Source organism: Macaca mulatta, chromosome 14 (genome assembly GCF_049350105.2).
Source record: "Macaca mulatta isolate MMU2019108-1 chromosome 14, T2T-MMU8v2.0, whole genome shotgun sequence".
NCBI lineage: Eukaryota > Metazoa > Chordata > Mammalia > Primates > Cercopithecidae > Macaca > Macaca mulatta.
Genome location: NC_133419.1, coordinates 87,882,575 through 87,895,495, shown reverse-complemented (window position 1 = coordinate 87,895,495; position 12,921 = coordinate 87,882,575).

The following is a 12,921-nucleotide window of genomic DNA, read 5'->3' as shown; positions in this document are numbered from 1 at the left end:
ATATTTATATTTTTTAAGGAGGTTTATTTGAAAAACATAAAAACATGATAGAACATTTCATAGGCCACCTTTTCACAATAAACTAGGTAATAACAAAGTCCATAGTTGTGCAAGCATAAACATTCAGGTATACTAATGAGAGTCTCAGAAGTATGGTTATGACAGACAAATTATATTCATAAAGAAATAGCTCAAAAAGGGAAATGTATAAACACGTATCACCAAGCTTTATAACTGCAGTTGTCTGAAATACCATGACAGACAACCTAAGGCTTTTGACAAGTTTAATCCAAAACTGCGATGGGTCACCACTGCATATGCAGTCACCCACAGAGCTGAGATCTCAAGAAATTTTATCTTTCACAAATGCTCATGTACAAAAAGGCCATCGCTTCACTTATTGAGGAAGTTTCAAAGTTTTTACATACATGCACAATGCTTACACACAAAGTCAATGTTGTGATAATATACTTTCATGGAGTCAAATCTGCAAAAACAAAAAAAGCACGAATTAGAACTCTGTAAAAGAATGTACACAATTTAAACTTCTGTTATTAGAAGTGATGTGAAAATGAAACACATAGCATAGTGAATTGGCAATATTTGTGAAGAGGCAGAAGTTGTACATAATTGAATAACCTGGCAGGGAAGATTTGTATTTTTCATCTGCATTTTCACTTCTATGATCTTTGAAACATTAGCTACACTTGTATTTGTTGAGTGCTTGTGGTCTACAAATTTTGTAAGTATATGCTGTCCATTTGAAAGTCTGGTTACTGCTCGGCCATTGCGATTAAGCAATTTTCTGCTTCTGAAGCACCAGTAATAATTCACTTTTAAACTTTTATCTTTCACCATTAAGTAGCCTCATATACTTTGTGAGTGAACAAGCTCACAGATCTCTTCCATTGTGTCAGAAGGAATATAGTAAGAAGGAATAATATCTGGCTTCCCTAATACCACATATGTATTAGTTAGGGTCCTCCAGAGAGACAGAATCAATAGGATATGTATACAGATAGGAGAGGGATTTACTAGAAAAATTGGTTCATGCAATTACAGTGGCTGAAAAGTCCCATGACAGGCCATCTGCAAAGCTGGAGACCCTAGGATGCTGGTAGCATGGCTCAGTTCAAATGTGAAGGCCTCAGAACCAGGGAAACTGATGGTATAACTTACCCAGGGGTCTGCTGGTGTTAACTCATGGAGTCCCAAGGCTGGAGAACGTGGAGTTCTGATGTCAAAGGCAGCGGAAGAAAAGTCTGTCTCAACTCCCAGAAAGAGACCAATTTGCCTTCTGTATTTGTTCTCTCTGGGCCCCCAGCCGATTGGATAACATAGACAAACACTGAGGACAGATCTTCCCCACCTAGTCCACTCAGACTCACACTCATCTCCCCTGCAACACACCCCGCAGACACACCCCAAATAATGCTTTACCAGGGCTCTAGGCATTCCTTCATCCAGTCAAGTTGGCACCTAAGATTAAATCCGCAAGTCTACCCCTTGTCAACTTGGCATCCACAAGCATGTCCTTAAGCCATCTTAATTTCCAAATAAAGACAATGACAAGGTAACAGTTCCACCTAACAGGGTGACTGTGATTTTCAGAATTTGAAAGCTTCAATATTTTAGACTTTAGAGATTTTGACCTTCAGGGATTTTGATCTTTTGACATTTCAACATTCAGGATTATGGCATTTGGGATGGTGTCTCTCAGGATTATGATCCAAATAATATGAATAACTGAGCTAGAGTCCCCTAGAAAAAAGTCTGTGATTCATCACTGTAGCAGGACCAGAATACCCTTTGCCAGCAGCCATTCATACCTCTTTCTTTGTCTGGCTAATTTCTGGTCCATACAAACTCATCCCAAATGCTGTGCCCCCATTCAGTCTTCTGTGTGCCTTGACCATAAACTGGTCATTATGCTTCCCCTCTCTGTTCCCAACAGTACAGAGTTCACATCTCTCACAGAACCTTTAATGCTGGACTGTGATGTTTGTCTGTGTGACAGCAATTTTTATGCCTATGTTTTAAAATGTAGTTCTAAAATTCTCTGGCATCTCCACATAAAGATAATGGGGTCTATCTCCCCTCCCCTTGAATTTGGGCGGACTTCTGACTATTTCAATAAATAGAACACAGCAGAAGTGATACTGTAAGACTTCTGAAACCAGAAAAGACCTGGAAGTATCCATCTAGTCTTGCAATGCTAGCTCTTGAGGGGGCACACTTTTGGGACACTGACTCTCTGAACCCAGGGTTCATGGAGAAAAACCCATGCTGTGGAAAAGGGCCACAAGCAGTTATTCTGGTCGACAGTCACAGCTAAACTGAGCCTTCATGTCAAACCTGCCCAGGCACCAAACCTGGGAGTGAAGAAACCACCTTAGAAGGGCATCCTCCAGCCCCAGATGTTTGGTTCCCAGCTATCTTCCTGGCTGAGGCCTCAGACATCATGGAGCACAGATCAATTTTTGCTATGGCCTTTCTGAATTTCAGATCCAAAAAATATGTGTTCATGATAAAATGGCTGTTTTATGTGCTAAGTTTTTAGATAATTTGTTACACAGTAATAAGAACCAGAAAAGTCTGACTCACCTCCCAGGCTATCAAATTAGTTAAGGTAAGGGACATTACTTTGATTTGTCTATCTCCCGCAAGGTCTCACACAGTACTGAGACATGTTTCATTAAGGAAGAAAGAAGTGAAGAAATTGTGTTAAACGGTTTATTTGGTGGTCCATAACGTCCTCTCATTCAGTGGTCTCCAACCTTTTTGGCAACAGGGACCGGTGTGGGAGATCATTTTTCCATGGAGGGAGTTGCGGGGATGATTTCAACCTACATCCTTCACATGCCCAGTTCACAATAGGGTCAGAGTTCCTACAATAATCTAATGCCACTGCTGATGTGACAGGATGTGGCGCTCAGGCGGTGATGCTCGCTCGCACGCTGCTCACCTTCTGCTGTGTGGCCCAGTCCCTAACAGACCACTGACTGGTACCAGTCTGAGGCTGGGGGCGAGTAGTTGGGGACCCCTGCTGTAGTTCTTCTTGTCTATATCCCCCCAGTGTTGTGTGCCCCTGAACAAGTTGTTCTTCTGAATTCAGAGAATAGTATTTATCTCACTGAATTCCTGTAAAAATTGAACTAGTGAATCAGTATGCAATCACCTTGTACAGTCATCTTATCCACGTCCATCAAATGTTTGCTGAACCCGTATAGGGAAAATAGCCATTGCCAACACTGACTGAGTTTTCAGTATAAATGAAGCATTGTTCTAAATGCTTCCTCCAATTACACAATAAAATTCTCCCAACTACCTTGTGGGCCATGCACTATCATAAAGAGGAGGACATGGGGATGTGAGGTAACTAGGCCAGATCACACAGTTCACAAGAAACAGGGCCAGCTGTTACCTGTGCGAACGTCACAAGCTCCTCGAGGGAAAGGTCTGGATCTTCTCCTACCCTCGCCCCAGGTAGGAGCTGCATGCTATACTCTTTGACTTGGCTTCAAATCCAGACATTTCTCCTTAGTGGTCAACCCTGCTTGAAACCTTCTTAGAAAAGGCTTCAGGCCCCTGCCTACTTGGTGACAGTTTAGGGAGATAAGATATCAAAAAGTTAGGAAAAGCAGACCTAAGAGAAATCAAGAGTCAGCACTCTGGTAGCACGACAGGGAAAAGGAGTACAATTGTTCTTCCTCTTTTGGAAGGATGAAAAAGAAAACATGGACTTCAGTGGTACTGTGCAGGCATGAGGTTAGCCATCAGGAGTTATTTCTGACTTTTAGAGGGTCAGACTCTCAAATGTGCTTGTGTGTGGCACTGACACCATTCCCATGAGGAAAGTGCTGCTTCTCCAACTAGAAGGCAGTCTTCGCACAAAGAAGACTATTCAGACACGGCTCGGGGCCCTCCTGGCCTGTAACTTCCAGGATAAATGACTTGAGTCTTAGTCAGAAGAGAATTTAATTTCTTATCTTTAGCAGTTCTAACTTCCCACTACTCTTATTCTTACTGCCATATTGAAGAGACTGTTCTATCAGTATAAAAGCATTTAAAACAATATTGAAAAATATTCTGAGTAAAATCCTTATAATAGTAGTAATAATGTATCCCCAAAATAGCCACCAGTGTGAGGAATAAATATGGTCATATTGTTTATATTTTTTCAGTTGATTACTCTTATAAACAGAAAGTCTAGTAAATACTTACTAAATGCCTGCTATGTTCTAGAAATTCTCAGGTGTTGGAAATATGACAATGAACAAAACAAAGATCTTCAGTCTCATGGAGTTTAATTTCTAGCAGGGGTCAAATAATAGACATAATAAATAAGTAAATAATTTAGCATACTGAAGGTATTAAGTTTTAAGAATAAAAAAACAATAAAGCAGCTGGGTGCAGTGGCTCGTGCCTGTAATCCCAGCACTTTGGGAGGCCAAGGTGGGTGGATCACAAGAAGTTCAAGACCAGCCTGGCAAAGATGGTGAAACCCCATCTCTACTAAAAAGACAAAAATTAGCCGGGTGTGGTGTTGAGTGCCTGTAATCCCAGCTACTCGGGAGGCTGAGGCAGGGGAATCACTTGAACCCAGGAGGCGGAGGTTGTAGTGAGCTGAGATTACGCCACTGCACTCCAGCCTGGGCGACAGAGCAGTACTCCATCTCAAAAACAAAGTAACAAACAAAAACAATAAAGCAGTTAAAGGGGTCTGAGATGGTAAGAAAGGCTTCACTGAGAATGTGACATTTAAGCAAAGCTTGAAGAGAGTGGCCTTGACCTTCACAAAGTCATAAAAGTCCTGGCTACACCTGTACTCCAGGACAACAGGTGTTCAGTGCCTTACATATACACAATTAGGATGGATCTCTCAAGCGGTGCTTAAAATTTTACTCCAAAATGACCTACTGTATACACTTGCCAGAAAGTAGCAGTGGTTTCTCTCACAATAAATGTCAAATCTTCCCAGAATTTATACAAATGGGGTATAATCCAAATAACAGGTTAATAGGATATCGAAGCTAATGGTACATCTGTGGGTCTCAGATCATTTGGAGATGTCATCTTCGTGTTTATTATAAAGCTATGTGATGTTCCCAGGAGGCCAAGAGGCAACCAAAGAAAACTCAGTAAATTTTAATGTTTTCCCTCTATTTTTCTATACTTTGTGGAACCACACCCCTGGGTTCAGGCACATGGCTTTAAGAAATCTCATGTTATCCCAATGCAAAGCCTACACTCAGGATAACTGGGAGCATCTTAGGCCTACAGTCCCCAGTAATCATAAGAATTACTCCTTTTAAGATTGAAAAAGATTCCTTGGTATCCAGTAGTGTCTGTAGACAGTGAGCATACAATAACTGTTTTCATAAATAGTAGAGGTTCTGCTTCAAGTAATGGTAGACTATGCAATTCAGACTAACCCTCCAAATGAAGACAACCATCAAAAATGGACAAAATATACAAGAAACAAATTTTTGAAGGCATTAGAGAGGTAACAAGAAAATGAATTAATGATCCAGATTCCAGAATAAAGTCAAGCCCAGAAAGGTGAGCCCAACATTTGGGGTTGCTTTAGCTGAGAGACTATGAGGCTGGACAAAGGTGTGACCATCACAGAACTCTGCAGTAGTGTACACTGGGGAACAACCACTTTGGAAAAGTCTGACATCGAATGAACTTAAAGATATAATACACCTTATGCCCTGGGGGCTCCACTCCTAGGTACATAACTCACAGAAAAGTTATGCAAGGCACCCAGGGCTGTTCATGAGAATGCTAACAATGACATTTTTATAATAGCCCTAAACAGGACAATTGATGTCCATGGCATATTTAGAATACTGAACAAAACGAAAATAAACATATTATAGCAATACATAATAATATATAGCTATACACAATAATAAATACAAAGCTGAGTGAAAGAAGTCAGATACAAAGGAATATACTGTGGCCAGGCACAGTGGCTCACACCTGCAATCCCAGCACTTTGGGAGGCCGAGGCAGGTGGACCACTTGAGGTCAGGAGTTCAAGACTAGCCTGGCCAACATGGTGAAACCTTATCTCTACTAAAAATACAAAAATTAGCCAGGAGTGGTGGTGCATGCCTGTAGTCCCAGCTAATCAGGAGGCTGAGGCATGAGAATTGCTTGAACTTGAGAGACAGGGGTTGCAGTGAGCTGAGATCACACCACTGCACTCCAGCCTGGGTGCCAGATCAAGACTCTGTCTCAAAAATCAAACAAAAAACAAAAACCCCTGACATACTGTGTATAATTCCATTTACATAAGGTTCAAGAACTTGTCAATGTAGTAATCTCTAGTGCTTGGGAATGCCCATTAAGGTAGACATGATTATTATAAAAAGAACAGTGGCTATCTTTGGAGGAGGTAAGGATTGCAATTGCAAGAGGGTACAAAATAGGCTTCTGAGGGTGCGGCAACATCTACTTATTTATTTTGGTGTACCATATATGTATATTTTACAATAAAAGGTTTTACAAACTATTAGCATGTTGCACATGTCACTGGCTCATTCTTTTCATTTCTGCAAAGTATTTTATTATATGGATATACAAAATTTGTTTATTCATTCACCTACCAAAAGACATTTAGGTTCTTTCAACTTTTTGGCTATTACAAATAGAGCTGCTGTGAACATTCATATATAAGCCTTTCATTTCTCTTGGGTAGCTGTGGCTGTGATTGAAATGCCTGAGTCATATGCTACTGTATGTTTAGCTTTTTCAGAGATGAACGAATTGTTTCCAATTAGGTTGCTCTAATTTACATTCCCATTAGCAATATATGACAGTTCAAGCTTCTCCACATCCTTGCTAGCAGTTAGTATAGTTTTTGTAGTTAGTCATTGCAGTGAGTGTATAGTGGCATTGCATTCTGGTTCTAATTGACATTTAATCTGCAACTACTTTTAATTTGCAATGATGTGGAGCACCTTTCAATGTGCTTATTTGCCATCCATGTATCTTCTTATGTAAAATGTGTTCAAATCTTTTGCCCATTTTAAAAAATTAGATTGTTTTTCGTATTATTGAGTTTCGAGCACATTGACTATGTTCTCCCACTGCCTTCTGGCCTTTATGGTTTCTGCTAGGAAGCCAGCTGTTAATCTTGGAGGTTCCTTTGGAAAGTGATAGATTATTTTTCTCTTCTTTCAAAGTATCTCTTTGTCTTGGATTTTTCCACATTTTTCCTATAATATGTTTATCTATGGCTCTCTTTGTGTTTACCTAACTTGGAAATCACTGAGTTTCCTGGATGTGTAGGTTATTGTCTGTCAATAAATTTGGGAAGTTTTCAGCCATTATTTCTTCCAGTATTTTTTCACCTCTTTCCCTCCCCTCCCCTCCCCTCCTCCTGATAATCACATTACATGTGTATCAGTGTACTGAATGGTATCTCACCTTTCTCTGAGGTTCTGTTTACTTTTCTTCATTCTTTTTTCCTGTTCTTTGGAGTGCATAATCTCTATTGACCAATCTTCAAGCTCAGAAATTCTTTCTTCTGCCAATTCAAATCTATTGTCGAGGCCTTCTAATAAATTTTTAAATTTTAGTTATTGTACTTTAAACTCCAGAATTTCCATTAAAAATTCTATCTTTACTGATATTCTCTATTTGATGCAACATTATCACTATACCTTCCTTTAACTTTTTTAGTCAAGCTTTCCTTCAGTTCTGTGAACATATTTATAATGGTTACTTTAAAATCATTTCCTATTAAAGCCAACATCTGACCACTCTCATAGGCAGTTTCTGTTGCCTCGTTATTTTTATTTTATGCTTTTGTTTTTTTTCAGTGCATGGGTCACACTTTCCTGTTTCCTTGCATGACTCAAAAATTTTTTTGTTGGAAACTGAATATTTTAGATAATATATTGTAGTAATGCTGGATAATGATTACCCCACTCTGAGCCTTGTTGTTGCTTGTCTGCTTGTCTAGTGACTGGTTGAATTATTTTAGTGAAGTCTATTCCTCCCCTACAGTGTCCAGCCTCTGATGTTGCTGTTCAGGATGGTACAGCTTGGGTATGCCTACAGTCACCTTGGGATGACAGTGGTACTGGTAGGGCTCCTTTCCATCTTTCCCTGACTTTGGAGCTGGAGAGTGAGGACAATGGCAGGCTTCTCTCCAAGTGATTCTCACCTACTAGGAGGTGAGAATTCAGTGGGAATGAGGAGTGGCTGTAATCTGGTCCTCTCAGCTTGTCTCTTCTGGCATGGACCTACCACCTTAATAAGGGCCCAATATTTTCTGTATGGGGAAGGGTTATAAGGACCCAATATTCTCTGTATGCTACACCCAAGGTAGAACCTCCATTCCAAGAGTAAGAGTTGGGTAGAAGAAGGGAGCTTCCACCTCTCAATCACATTCACCTGGGATTTAACCTCAGCAACAGGCAACAAGTGGCAGGATGAGAACTGCTAAAGTCCTATCTCTCCTTGGGGGGGAAAAAAAAAAAGATCCTTGTGTTCTTGGCTGCAGTTATCTAGAGTGGAGTCACTACCTCACTGAGCTGGGGGATGAGAGGGTAGAAGAAGTCTTGGTTCAAATATCACAGAATCTCACCTTTCTTACTAAATTTTCTAAAAGAGATGTTTCTTCATTTGCTCTTTGTCCTCAGGACCATTTCCAGAGACTCTAAACGGTTGGAGATTTTAATACTTTTTTTCTCCTTCAAGCAGCATAGACAGAAAAAAATAGTAACTTTCACTAGTTTCACTGGGGAATGTGTCAGCAGAACTCCTCATGCTGTTATGCCAGAAGTCAATCTTCCTATTGAGTTCCAACAGTTCTTTATATATTGGAGATAAAGCTCTTTACTGGACTGTGATTTGCAAATATTTTCTCCCAGTATGTAAGCTGTCTTTTCATTCTCTTAATCCTGTCTTTTGAAGAAACCAAAGTTTTATGTTTTGATGCACTCCAACTTATCAAAATGTTCTTTTATGGACTGTATTTTTGATGTCATATCTAAAAAATCTTTACCTAAATGAAGATAACAAATATTTTCTCATTTTTTTCCAGAAATTGTATAATTTTACATGTTACATTTATGTCTCAAAATGATACTTTTAATTAAATTTATATATATGGTATAAGTTAGTTTTGTAATAATTTGCAATAGAAGTCAATGTTTTTTCCCATTTTTCTTTTTTTTAAAAAAAAATGCCTAGCCAATTGTTCCAGCATGTGTTAAAAAGATTATTCTTTCTCCATTTACCATTGCACCTTTGCCAAAATTCAGTTAACCAAATATGTCTGAGTTGATTTCTCAAGTTACTATGATGTTCCATTGATCTATATGTCTAATTTTACACCAATACTAGGATGTCTTGCTTATGATAGCTTCATAATAAGCCTTCAAATCAGGTAACATACATCCCTTCACTTTGTTCTTTTATGAAGTAATTTTGGCTACTTTATACCTTTTCCATTTCTATATACATTTTAGAATTATTTTGCAAAATTGACTCATCAATTTTAGCAGTTTTGCAGATTTCATAGGACTTTCTAATCCTATTAATTTAGGATGTCTATTTAATGGCAGACAACGATTATGTTGTCTGCCATTAAAGGCAGACTTACCCCAGGCATGGTGGCTCACACCTTTAATCTCAGCACTTTGGGAGGCCAAGATGGGAGGATCACTTGAGCCCAGGAGTTCAAAGCCAGCTTAGGCAACATAGTGGGAATGTTTCTCTCAAAAAAAAAAAAAAAAAAAAAATATGCTGGGTGTGGTGGTGCACACCTGTAGTCCCACCTACTTGGTATTTCGGAGGCTGAGGCAGGAAGATCACTTGAGCCTGGAAGGTTGATGCTGCAGTGAGCCATGATTGCACCACTGCACTCCAGCCTGTATGACAGGGAGACTCAAAAAATTAATAAAAATTTAAAAATTAAGGCTGGTGTGGTGGCTCATGCCTGTAATCCCAGCACTTTGGGTGGCTGAGGCAGGTGGATCACAAGGTCAGGAGATTGAGACCATCTTGGCTAACACTGTAAAACCCCGTCTCTACTAAAAATAAAAAAATTAGCCAGGCATGGTGGAACGCACCTGTAGTCCCAGCTACTCAGGAGGCTGAGGCAGGAGAATTGTTGAACCTGGGAGGCAGAGGTTGTGGTGAGCCAAGATCGCGCCACTGCACTCCAGCCTGGGCAACAGAGTGAGAGTCTATCTCAAAATATAAATAAATAAATAAATAAATAAATAAATAAATAAATATATAAATATTTAAAAATTTAATGAAAGGAGAATTACTTCTTGCTTTCCAATTTGAATGGGTTTATTCCTTCTTCATGCCTTAGTGCAATGACTAGAACCTCTAGTGCAAGGCTAAATAGTTGTAAGATCAGGCATTCTTGCCTTGTTGATAATCTTAGAGGAAAAGCATTTGGTCTTTCACAGTTAAGTATGACATTCACTATAGAGTTTTTGTTGATGCTCTTTATTAGAAAGTCCTTTATATTCCTCATTTGAGGAAATTCCCTTCTATTCCTAGTTTGCTGAAAGTTATGAAAAATCAACGTTGAGTTTCACCATATGCTTTTCCTGGTTCCACTGAGATAATCATATGGTTTTTGTTTTTTCAGTTTGTAAATATAATGGATTGCAATGATTGATTTTTCAACTGATTGATTTCCAACCTTGAGTTCCTGAGATAACTTCACTTGGTCACATTATATTACCCTTTTTATTTATTGTTCGGTTTGCTAAAATTTTGTTGAGAATTTTTTCTTTATGGTCAGGATGGACAGTGGGCTTTAATTGTTTTTTCTTGTAATTTCCTTGTCTAGTTTTGGTATCAGATAAATACTGGCCTCATACATTGAGATGACAAGTCTTCCCTCCTCATTATTTTCTGGAATAGTGTGTAGAATTGGTGTATTTTTTTTCCCCCTTAGATGTTTTGTAGGACTCATCAGTGAACCCAGCTGGGCCTAGAGTTTTGTTTGACTAAACAAAACAAAAGTTAACATTTTGTTTAACTAAAAGTATCATTTCTTTAATACAGCGTTGTTCACATTATCTAGTTCGTCATGAAATTTGTTAGTTTGTACATGTCTTGGGCTGTTTTGTGCTGCTATAACAAATACACAGACTGGGTAATTTATAATAAACAAGAATTTATTGACTAATGGTTCTGGAGGCTGGGAAATCAAGATTGATGTGCTAGCATCTGGTGAGGGCCTTCTTGCTGTGTGTCATTCCATGGCAGAAGGGCAAAAGAGGGTAGGAGAAAACAAGAAGGGGCCAAAACTGTCTTTTTTTGCTTTTGGTTTTTGTTTTTTGAGACAGAGTCTCGCTCTGTCGCCCAGGCTGGAGTGCAGTGGCGTGATCTCGGCTCACTGAAAGCTCCGCCTCCCAGGTTCACGCCATTCTCCTGTCTCAGCCTCCCAAGTAGCTGGGACTACAGGCACCCATCACCACGCCCAGCTAATTTTTTTGGAATTTTTTAGTAGAGATGGGGTTTCATCGTGTTAGCCAGGATGGTTTCGATCTCCTGACTTCAAGATCCACCCGCCTCGGCCTCCCAAAGTGCTGGGATTACAAGTATGAGCCACCGTGCCCAGCAAAATTGTCTTTTTATAATGACCCCCTCCCATGATAACAAAACCATTTCTGCAATAATGGGATTAATCCATTTATAAAGACACATCTCTCATGATGTAAACACCTCTTAAAGGTGCCACTGTCCAACATTTCTGCACTGGATATCAAGTTTCCAACACATGAACTTTGGAAGACACATTCAAACCACTGTAGTGTCTTTCAAGGTATCTGTCCATTTCATCTAACTTGCCCAATTTATTGGCATAAAGTTGTTTTTAATGGTAACTGATTATACTTTTAATTTCTGAAGAATCTGTAGTGATGTCACCTGTCTTTATTCCTAATATTCCTATGCCTTCTCTGTTTTTTTCTCCCTCCAATCTGTTTGGCTAGAGGTTTATCAATTTTATTGATTTTTCTCAAAGAACAAACTTGTGGTTTTATTAGCTTTTCTCCATTGTTTTTCCTTTTTTTAAATTTTTCTGACTTCTGATTTTATCATTATTACCTCTTTTTCTGTTTATTTTGGGTTTAATTTGCTTTCTTCCCTAGTTTCTTAAGATAGAAGTTGAGATGACCAATTTTAAAATTTTCTTCTATTTTAATATAGAGAACTAGTGTTGTAAGAAAACTTAAAGATTGCATTATTTGTATCAAATAAATGTCAACATATCATATTTTTATTTTCATTCTGGTCAATCTACTTTTTAACTCCTTTTTCTTGAGAGGAAGAATGGGGCAGGTTATCACTCTGTTACCCCAGGCTGGAGTGCAGTGGTATGATCTCAGCTCACTGCAACCTCTGCCTCTTAGGTTGAAGTGATTCTCGTGCCTCAGCCTCCTGAGTAGCTGGGATTACAGGTGCACACCGCCACACCAGGCTCAGTTTCTTGTATTTTTAGTAGAGATAGGGTTTCACCATGTTGGCCAGTCTGGTCTCAATCTCCTGACCTCAAACGACCCACCCTCCTTGCCCTCCAAAAGTGCTGGGATTGCAAGCGTAAACCACCACATCCGGCCTTAACTTATTTTCATTTCTTCATTAGAATCATGTCATTTCCAAATATTGGGGGATTTTTCCATTTTATTTTTGTCTCATATGTTTTTGTCTCTTTGTTCTCTCTTCACCACCTTCTTTTTCTCCCTTCTTTTCAACTAACTAAATTGTGTTTAATGATTCCACTGTAATTCCTTTGTTGGCTTATTAGCTATAATTTTGTTTGTGGGGGAAAGAAATTAGGGTTTATATTATGCATCTGTAACTTAATGCAGTTTTCCTTCATGTAATATACTTACTTCATAGCACGTAAGAAACTTACAATGGTATAAT